Below are 10,172 nucleotides of genomic sequence, written 5' to 3' on the forward strand. Positions count from 1 at the left end.
TCTTTACCTGGATGGGAAGCTTGAGGGGTATTATGAACAATGTGAAGAACTATTGATATCAGGGCAGTAGGGACAACAAGTTGGCGTACTTCGTGATTGGGCATGTCTTTTCCTGTTAGTAGTGTTTTCCTGTACAAGAGATCATCATCTAGCATGGACTCATCTAGTGATACTGGCAGAGTAGGTAAGGTCGAGGCATCGCCAGATTCCAGGAAATAAATGACTTTGGACCATATTGGGTCTTGGCGCTGAAAGTTTTGAACAACTTCTGACGTTAGTGTAGTGTTTTCAGTTACTTCTGGCTGCAGTGATGTTGTAGCTGCTGATACGTGACGTGATAGTGCGTCTGCGACTACATTCAACTTGCCTGGTACATATTGAAAAGTGGGATTGAAGTCCTGGATGATGACGGACCATCTAGCTAGCCTACCTGTTAGGTTGCAGTTCTTGAACAAATCACATAGTGGAAGGTGGTCTGTTTGGATATGCACTGGATAACCATAGACTATATCTCTGAAATGTTTCAAAGACCAGACTACCGCTAGCACTTTGAGATCTGTGACACTGTAGTTACATTCAGCGGTTGTAAGGGTGTGACTAGCATACGCTATTACGCGCTTCCTTGATGCTTCATCCAGTTGCATCATAACGGCACCAAGTCCAGTGCCTGAGGCGTCTGTGCAGAGAAGGAAGGGTTTGGTATAATCAGGGAATGCTAGAACAAGGGCATATACAACAGCTGTCTTTAGCTTTTGGAAAGCCTGTGACTGGTCGTTAGTCCAAACAAAGGGCACAGTCTGCTTGAGTAAGTAGGTCAGAGGAGCGGCGATCTTTGCCTAGTCTTTAATGAATCTACGATAATAACCACTGAGGCCCATGAAACTTCATACAGCTTCGGTAATGGTAGATTCTGGGAAGTTAATAATCACTTTAGTTTTATCTTCATTAGTACGAATGCCTTGTGCATCTACGACATGGCTAGGGAATTTGATTTTCTTTCGCAGGAAGTCACATTTACTGAGATTGATTTTCAGGCCTGCAAGCTGGAGGCGTTCAAAGACTTGCTGGAGCTTGGTAAAATGGTCAGGGATGGATTTACTCACAACAATGATATCATCTAGGTAAGCAAAAAGAGAGTGTCCCATCATACCGCTGAAGACTGAATGGATAAGTCGCATGAACATGGAAGGAGCATTTCTCAGACCAAAAGGGAGTCTCTTAAACTGATAATGTCCGGAAAGGGTGCTGAAGGCTGTAACTGGGCGAGAGGACTCTTCCATTTCGACCTGCCAGTACCTGCTGAGGAGATCTAAAGATGAAAAGACTACGTTATTTTCACCAAGGGATTCTAGCAAATCAGTGAGGACGGGTAACGGGAAACGGTCTGGAACGGTGACAGAATTGACCTTACGATAGTCGACTACTGGTCTAAAGTTGCCGTCCTTCTTTGGTACTAAGAAAAGTGGGCTATTCCATGGACTGACGGAGGGTTCAATAATGTCCTGGTCTAACACGTTCTGCACCATTTGATCTGTTTGCTTTCTCTGGCTGTGAGGAAATCGATACGCTGGTATGTAAATCGGCTGAGTTCCTGGAAGTAGTTCAATCATATGTTTGACAAGGTCTGTTCTGCCCATCGGTTCACCGGGTAAGGCAACCACGTTTCGGTACGAGGTCAGAAGGTCGAGGAGTTGAGGCGTATTTTCTGGGAAATCCGTGCAAGTGATATGTGAGAGCATATCGGGTGAATATGTCGGCGCAGATCCCGTAGAGTTAATAGTACATACACCGATTGGCGTACTATCATCAGTCTGAATAGTAGGAATTGAGGAATCCTGGCACACCTTTATGGCCGCTGGGTATACTAGGAAGTCTCCAATCTTTACACCACTTTTAAGTTTTAGTGGAGCATTTGTGACATTGAGCAAGTACAGGTAGCATAAACTGTCCTCTAAGACTGTACACCACGCTGACTCATAAGTCAAGCCATTCACACAACACGTCTCAGGTAGTGTTAGTACATCCACTCCTTCTTTCGCACCGGTAACACAAACAGAGACTTTGGTGAACTCATGCAGTAACAAATTTGTGCACGTATTTGTTACTGCACGTTTCGTCTCTGCATGTTGGAGAAGATCATTCACACTGTGTGAGGTAGGTAACTGAGACATGTCTGAGTCAGTGATAGTGTTGTCGGGAGAGGAGGTAAGAGCCATTTCCGAAGGCTGAGAGGATGTACCATTAGACATTGAGGAATTTATGTCCTTGCTTGCAGTCAGTAAAGGAATGATCTCTGTATTCTCAGATGATGATAGTGGTGGTTTGGGCTGGTCTGGACTTTTTGGTAGTGATCGGGACAGAGGTAACTGAAGGACTGATTTGATCGTAAGAACAGGACGGGGACATTCCATACTGTATACTGGGAATCCAGAAATGTCTATACTACCACAGGCAGGTAATAATGCAATGGAGTGTTGTGCCATGGTAGAGAAACCAATAAGGGCATCTGCGGGATACTGCAAGTCATTAGTGACATGAAAGTCAATTTGGATAGGGGACAAATCTCTGTGTAGTTTGACTTCTAGGGTGACTCTTCCCTTAACCTTAAACTCTGAGCCTTCGACACCACATAGGCGAATGTCTGGTTGCTCTAGGAAACTGACGTGGTTGTGATGTCGTTGAATAAGATGTAAGGAATTGTCGGAGATCAGATTTACTATAGATCCTGTGTTGAAGAAGAATGACGTTGGTATGTCATGACTGCATCCGAGAATGACTAAACCCGAGGATGTTATGGGACCAACATGGCGGATGGGGAGTTGGGTTTCTGGTTCTACGTGATATTGGGCCGATACGGGTGAGGTGCTTCCCCCGACTGGTGGCGGTTGAGGTAACGACAATCCTCAGTGGTGTGAATCACGCTGGATTTGTGGTATTTGCATTTTGGATGATGGGAGCGGAAAGGCGTACACTGTCTGGTTTGGGAGTGAGAACGTCTGTATTTACGGTCGCAACTGGATTCTTGATGTCCAGGATGACCATAGTGCCAGCAAAGAATCGAAGATTGTCTGTTCCATCGGATGCTAGATTGATCACGAGCTGCAAGAGGAGAACGATGCGTGGCAGGTCTGCCGCGTGTGGTGGGACGGGAGCGAGAGTGGTCTGGGGAAGTGGAGGTGTGACAGACTGAGGAGGCCAAGGGTTGGGTGGTGCCCTGACGCGTGTAGTTCGAACCTGTTCTTTCATTAATGGCTTTAGTGACCTGAATAATTTTATCTCCTGGATTGAAACCTATTTCCAAGGCTAGCTCTTGCTGTGTAGGAGTAAGCCAGTGAAGGAATCTCAGGTAACCGATTAAGTCAGCAAAGTTGGTGAGTGAAACCACTGGAACGCCATTTTTGTGTTCTAACCATTTTGTGCTTACCAGTAATTGGAGCATCTCGCTACTAGTTGCTTTCATGGCGGTGGCAGCTTCGCGAAGCTTGGCATGTTGTGCTGGGAACCTCAAGTCCTCATCCATTTGGTTTAGGAGATTAATGAATCCCATGAGAGACGCGGTATTTGAATGCTGGCAACAAAGGCTGAGGAGTTTCATACGAAAATCAGCAAAGGTAGTAATGCTATCGAAATGGCCTGCACGGATCGTGGATCCGATGTCCGATTTGCCGTGGTGTAAGTGACCCATGAGGTAAGCTACTTTGAGCGATTCATCAATAATCTGCCGATTGCGGATGTCGGTTTCGATTTCTCTGAGGAAATCATAGACAGATCAAGTTGGGTCCTGGCCGGTAAATTTGGGACGATTGGCATCGTCGAGATAGATAGACTGTGGAGGGGTGGCCATGGCTAGAAGTGTGGAAGTGGCAGAAGGAGAGGAGTGGGAGAGAGAGAAGGCAGTGGCAGTTAAGCGAGAGCAAGACGGGGTATGAAGTGAGGCAGGAGAGTGAAACGATAGGGGAAGGAGTAGAGGAAGAAGAAGGGAGTGTAGAGGTAGGGGTAGAGGAAGAGGTATCTGGATTTACGAGTGTAGGATGGGTAGGAAGTGGTTCTGTGGGAAGTGAAACGGGAGTCTGAGGTACAGGCCGGTGGTACTCATTGCCACTTCTTAAGTGAGTGATCGTGTTAGAGTCGGCAGGTGATGTTTCCAGGTCGAGAGGGCTGGTGTTAAGTGGTTAAGTGGTTCATGACATTTAATGCGGCAATGGAAGATGAGATGAAGGATGAAGATGGATATGTAGGTGGAAATGTATAATATAAAGATGAGAGAATGTAATACATGAGTAGGCGTGAAAACGAATGAAGGTGAGGGGATGGAGGGTTTAAATAAAAGGCGAAGGATGAGATGGATAATAAGTAACGTAGGTGAAGACGAAAACGGGGTAATGGAAGTGAGCTGGAATATTTACAAAATATCCAATCTGTAGAGAAAATCGAGGATAATCTCTATAGAAAGGTAAGGTATACTATAGTTACACAGTAGAGACGGGATTGACAAGATGTATGACGTGCAGGTGTGGCTGGGCGTAGCGGGGCTGGGGCGGGGCGGGGCGGGGGCGGTGGTGGAGGGACAGCTGGTCGGAGATGAGAGTGGCTGGGGATGAGACTGGAGCGATATGTTGGATGAGTCTTAGAAGAGGCGGAACTTCTCACTGGGCTTAAGTCGAGACGGGAAGAGACGCTCCGATGAGTCACCGGCAGGGAGTTGCGGTCCTAGGAGGCTCACTTAATGCAGATTACATGTGAGGGCAGGGTGTCGGGGCCGGTGGTGGGGGTGAGGACAGATGTTGGTACAGTGCAGGTGTAGAGCTGTTGAGTCACAAATTCAGAGAATGGCGGTGGGCAGACAGTGATAAGTGGCACCGTGTGGGCAGGATTTATGATGAGTTCGGAAGAGGTGCTGGGAACAGGTGAAACAGGTGCGTAGGTCGGCGATGGTGACACTTGCGGTCAGGAACAAGGTGTGTGGGTGGGGTTGTTTGAGAGGTGAGCACTGGCGAGAGAAATTGTACACCGGAAGCACAGCCGGTTACTCGTATTACACCACGAGAGGCACTGAGGAGGGGTGAGGCTGTGAGATGTGAGACGTCGTGTATCTGTTGGTGGCACTAAATAGTGTAGGAGGCGGTCAGAATCTGATGGTCCGAAACACCGCTGTTACCAAATGTAACTTGCAATACTTTGGTGATAGAAACTCCATGTACAAACAGCTAGTTAAGGAGTTTATTACGAGCTCACAACAAAATAGTCTGCCCTTCTTGAATGTCTGCTCTGAACTGACGCAGTAGCGCCTTCTCCCAGGCTTGGACTCTGGGAAAGCGTGCTAGGTCAGCAAGTTTAGTGGGGGCATGTATGCATTGGGGTGGGGGCATATATACATCGGGGGTAGACATATTGTAGGGGGGGTACACACACACACTCACACATACACTAACACACTTACACACACACTAACAGACACACACACACACACACACACACACACACACACACTACATATCTCCTCATCTTCCAATCCCACAAGGTCCTACAACTCAAGCAACACCCCTGGAGGAAGTGAGTTCTCCAAATTTTGTTGATATGTATATTGACCAATTATCATTATCCCTATAATCTTCAGGCAAATAACCGTCTTCTCCTACACATTACACATATGACAGAAAGTAAAGCTTCATTAGCAGTAACATGGAAAAACTAGTGTTCATGTGTAGTAGGTTACAACCATAAAAAAACAACCTTGGAAGATTTTACAGTCTGTACATTAAAAAAAAAAAAAAAAAAAAAAAAAAAATGGGAGCATAGTCTTTAGGCAAAGGAGGAGAAAACATTTTTTTTTTTTTTCGCTTGCGGTAAAAGTAAGTAACGACCGGAAGAGTATTCTACCTTTGTCGTCCTATTACTCGAAAACTATTGGGCGTATCGACTTCCTGTAAGAACCATGATAAAGAGCAGTAAATTCTACGTATGTTCATTTGCAGAATATAAGTCTTTGGGAGCATTTTCTGTTGGAAAAGTTGAGTGAACAGCTTTGTTTTTTTTCCTCGCTAGTGGTAAACTCGGAAGCGCTCAGAAGAGTAATCGCACTTTGTTGGCCAATTACGCAAAAACTATTGGACATATCGATTTCCTGTACGAACCATGATAAAGAGCAGTAAATTCTACGTATGTTCCTTTGCAGAATATAAGCCTTTGGGAGCATTTTCTGTTGGAAAAGTTTGGGGAACAGCCTTTGTTTTTTTTCCTCGCTAGCGGTAAACTCGGAAGAGCTCGGAAGAATAATCTCACTTTGTCGGCCAATACTCGAAAACTATTGGACGTATCTATTTTCTGTACGAACCATAATAAAGAGCAGTAAATTCTACGTATATTCAAGACAACAATGTAATATGTATGATAAGAATTTGTTGTTACGTAAGTGGGAATACTGCATATGCAATGCGCACATCACGAAAGTGACGTCCGGACGTGAGTTCCCAGTTGTTTTGGGCGATTTACTTGAAAACTATGAGGCATATCGAAATAATTTTTAGGTCATTAGAAAGCTGATGAAACTCTGCATAATATTATGAAATAAAAACATAATATGTGCAAGAAATTTTCAGAGTTTGAACTCCTTGATTTTTTTCAAAGAATGGCTTAAAATTTTTGGCTATTTTCTCGAAAACTACAAATCATATCACAACTGGATTTGTCTCTTTAGAAAGCTGATGAAATTCTCTATAATAACTCTTAATAACATTTTCCTGTGTGATGGAAAATATTCGAATGGTGATGTTGGGAAGTGAACATGACATAGCAAAATGTTTATTCACAGCTGCCTAATGTTGTTTTATTTGGGTTTTCCTGTTTTTTTTTTTTTTTTTTTGTGGTGCTTATCAGGTAGAACAAAAATCGACGAATAAGATGATATAGGTTTCATGGCAGTATATTGATGTTTGGGTGGTGAGAATAAGGAGAGAATACGTGTTATTTGCCGCACATGGGCAGCTGGGCCGGGCGGCTTCGCAGACAAAGTCCTGCGCCGAAACACTTACTGAAACTTACCATGCGCAAGAGGGTTAAGAGTTGCAAGCTAATTTCCTTTTGGTTGATTCTCGCTGACATACTTCCATCTCACACCCTGGCTTGGTGCTTCTCTCTCTCTCTCTCTATCTATCTATTTATCTGAGTTGTATTATTATAATATGAAGTCCTGACATCGCTCGGTCACGCAAGCTGGCGGTCCTCCAACGGCAGTCATCATTGACATATGCTAATCTATTAATACATAACATTGATTATAATACTGCACAGATATACTATTCATGTTAATATTGCAATGATCCAGTAATATTACATTTTAAACAAGTTGCACGCATAATTGAACAAATGCAATATGGTTAAATTGGTTATTGTATGACATATTGTAAGATGTGTATGTATAACAGTCATATGCATATATGCAAAAAATATATAGTTCAAAGTTAAGATTATGGTATGAGCTGTTAATATTTCATATAAAGATGATGATACTGGTATACTTCCATATCATGTGTCATTCTTTCTATTTTTTGGTAAAATTGATACTATATTCATAATATGGTCAGTTCGTTCAGGGGGGTTTACTTGAATTCGCACTTTACCCCCACTAAATACTGACTCCAAGTTTGCAGTTCTTGAATGCATTCCGTGCATTGCAAACAGCACTACTGCAAATACAATACACATAATATGGGTTGAACATACTCAAACTCAAATCTTCCAAGGGCTTCATTGTTTCACTGATCAGTTGCATAGTTTCGAACTGAGGTGAAGTCAACTTAATACCTGTGCTCATGTTTAAGTCCATATTAGGTAATGGGTGGAAATGTTTGTGTGTATGATTGAGGATGGTGTAGTGATTGATGGTGGATAAAGCGGACATGAATGGTGTAGATACCGCACAGTAGTGTGGTGCTATGTATAATCCTGATGCTGAAGTATGAAATGGTGATCTGGACAGACTATGTAAACTGATGTGTTATGAGTGAAATAAAAAAAAAAACTGTGAGTGTCCGATGCGTTGATGGTGTACAAGCTTATTTGGGACAAAAGTGAAGTTGCAGTGATTATGAATGTCGTTATTTCTTATGATAGCCATTTCACAAGAAACTGTTTCAGTAGGCTGAAGCGTGAAAATTTACGCAGGACAAAGGTGAACAGCATGTAAGGATGTACTGAACTTTCGTTCAATCGTTGATTCACTGGCGAAAGTGACAGTGTTCCGTCTCTTGGAGACCATGATGAGTTCGGTGTCTGTGTTGATGTTGATGAAGACCAAAGTGTTATTATTCCTAGAAGGGAAGAGGTGTATTTGGTATACTGTGAACAGGTCATCAGTTATGAATGGTACAACTACTACTACTGATAGTGTAAGTGTTGCTTCTAAATATGGATAATATTGCATGAAATCCCTACTTTGGAATAAAGACTTCAATTTATGTTTATGTATGGCTTGACTAATTATCTGATGTAGCTCTTGCCATTACCGGGGTTCGAAATTCCTTGCATAAGTGCCCTGTAACGAAATCTAGTGTTGTCTAATTGGAGTAGAATTGTGTCAATGTGTTCCGTGATGATGGAGAAGTGTTGGAAAAGTGTTATGTTCCCTTCCATGGCAGTAACATATGAGCTTTAATTGCTAAGTTTTCAACGATTTAAACAAATGCAGAGACTGGTCTTGTAGTCTCTGTGATGTTTAACATATAGAGTTCTAGAAGCTTCCACGACAGTATAGCCTATGTGACACGACTCCTGCAAAATGAGAATGTAGGAATCAGAGATGAGAAAGGGGCTAGCCATAGAACCGACAGGTAGTGAAGAGAGGAAATAAGAAGAGTGGTCCGACGACACTTAGTTAATAAATTACGTCCCTGTGTACTACATACTCTGCTCAACTTAGATTTTCTTTGAAGATCAACTCTCTGTATTCATCTTTAAATCCTCCTGCTCTTTGATTAGCGCATTAACTTTAACCAAAACTCAAGACTTACATATTGCAAGACCAAAGAGTCACATATAATAAATAGTCGCAGTAACGATCGATCTAAGCCTACGAACCATCATTTCTGCAATCAATGAAACACAATCAAGCATATAGTAGCAAACGACGAGTTATGAGTGAAGATCAACAAGCTCTATGATTAATTACGAATAACAAGTCTACAAGCCAACTCTATAATCTTCATCACACAACTTCAAGTATCAGCAAGAAAAATAAAAAACAAAACAAGTAAACAAAGAGCAAGAACAAAGCAACAAGCACTAGATCCCCAATGCTCTCTCCTACCGCCCCTGTACCTCCACCACTGACGCAGGTTCACAAAGGTCAAACCGATGCAGCAAATACCAGAGCTACATTTATAACGCATCCTACTCACCTTTCCTCACTTAGGTTACTCATCGATACTAATTTACTCACCACAGCTACCAGTGTGGAAAGCCGACGTCACCATGTGTATCTGCTGAAACGACGTCACCATGCATGTTTGCTGAGACAACGCCACACCAATCAACGTGGACTGACACCAGGCACTTTGCACCCACTGCTCGTTACTCATTCTTATTCACATAGCTCCTACTCATGCTCATTTGTTTCGAACAGTACTGAGTGGGAATTCGACGTTCTATAGTGAGGTTCGCCTATGCCTACAGCTGTTAACCACTACAATCAACACTAAAATCATCAGGTCATGGAATTTCCGGAGTAATATCGTCCATCAACACAGCCCTAGAATTATTGAGAGGGGGATTTTCCATAAACTCTGAATTTATCTTCTGAGATCGACATCTGCTGTCAACAGACCTCCGTATCAAGTGGGTGTAATTATACTTACTCATTTCTTTAAATTAGGTACAATCACTTCCTTTACTTATTTTTATATATACACTTATATACTCACTATCTGTCATTCATTACAACTCATTTAGTCATCTATTTAGTTAGGACATAAACAAAAGATGTATTTCATAACACCATACTTTAGCAACATGAATTCTTTCTAGCTGAGTGATATGACGAATATTTTCACATCCACCTCTGTTAGTAACACATGATACACAGTTAGCGTCCACTGCAGATACACAAATAGGAGAGCACAATGGCAACACATCCACCCTACAAAATTCACTGCAAACTAAAGACAAAGAAACAAATA

The sequence above is a fragment of the Coenobita brevimanus genome, chromosome 33, assembly GCF_032717465.1.
Source record: "Coenobita brevimanus isolate Jiangsu-jjx chromosome 33, ASM3271746v2, whole genome shotgun sequence".
Lineage (NCBI taxonomy): Eukaryota > Metazoa > Arthropoda > Malacostraca > Decapoda > Coenobitidae > Coenobita > Coenobita brevimanus.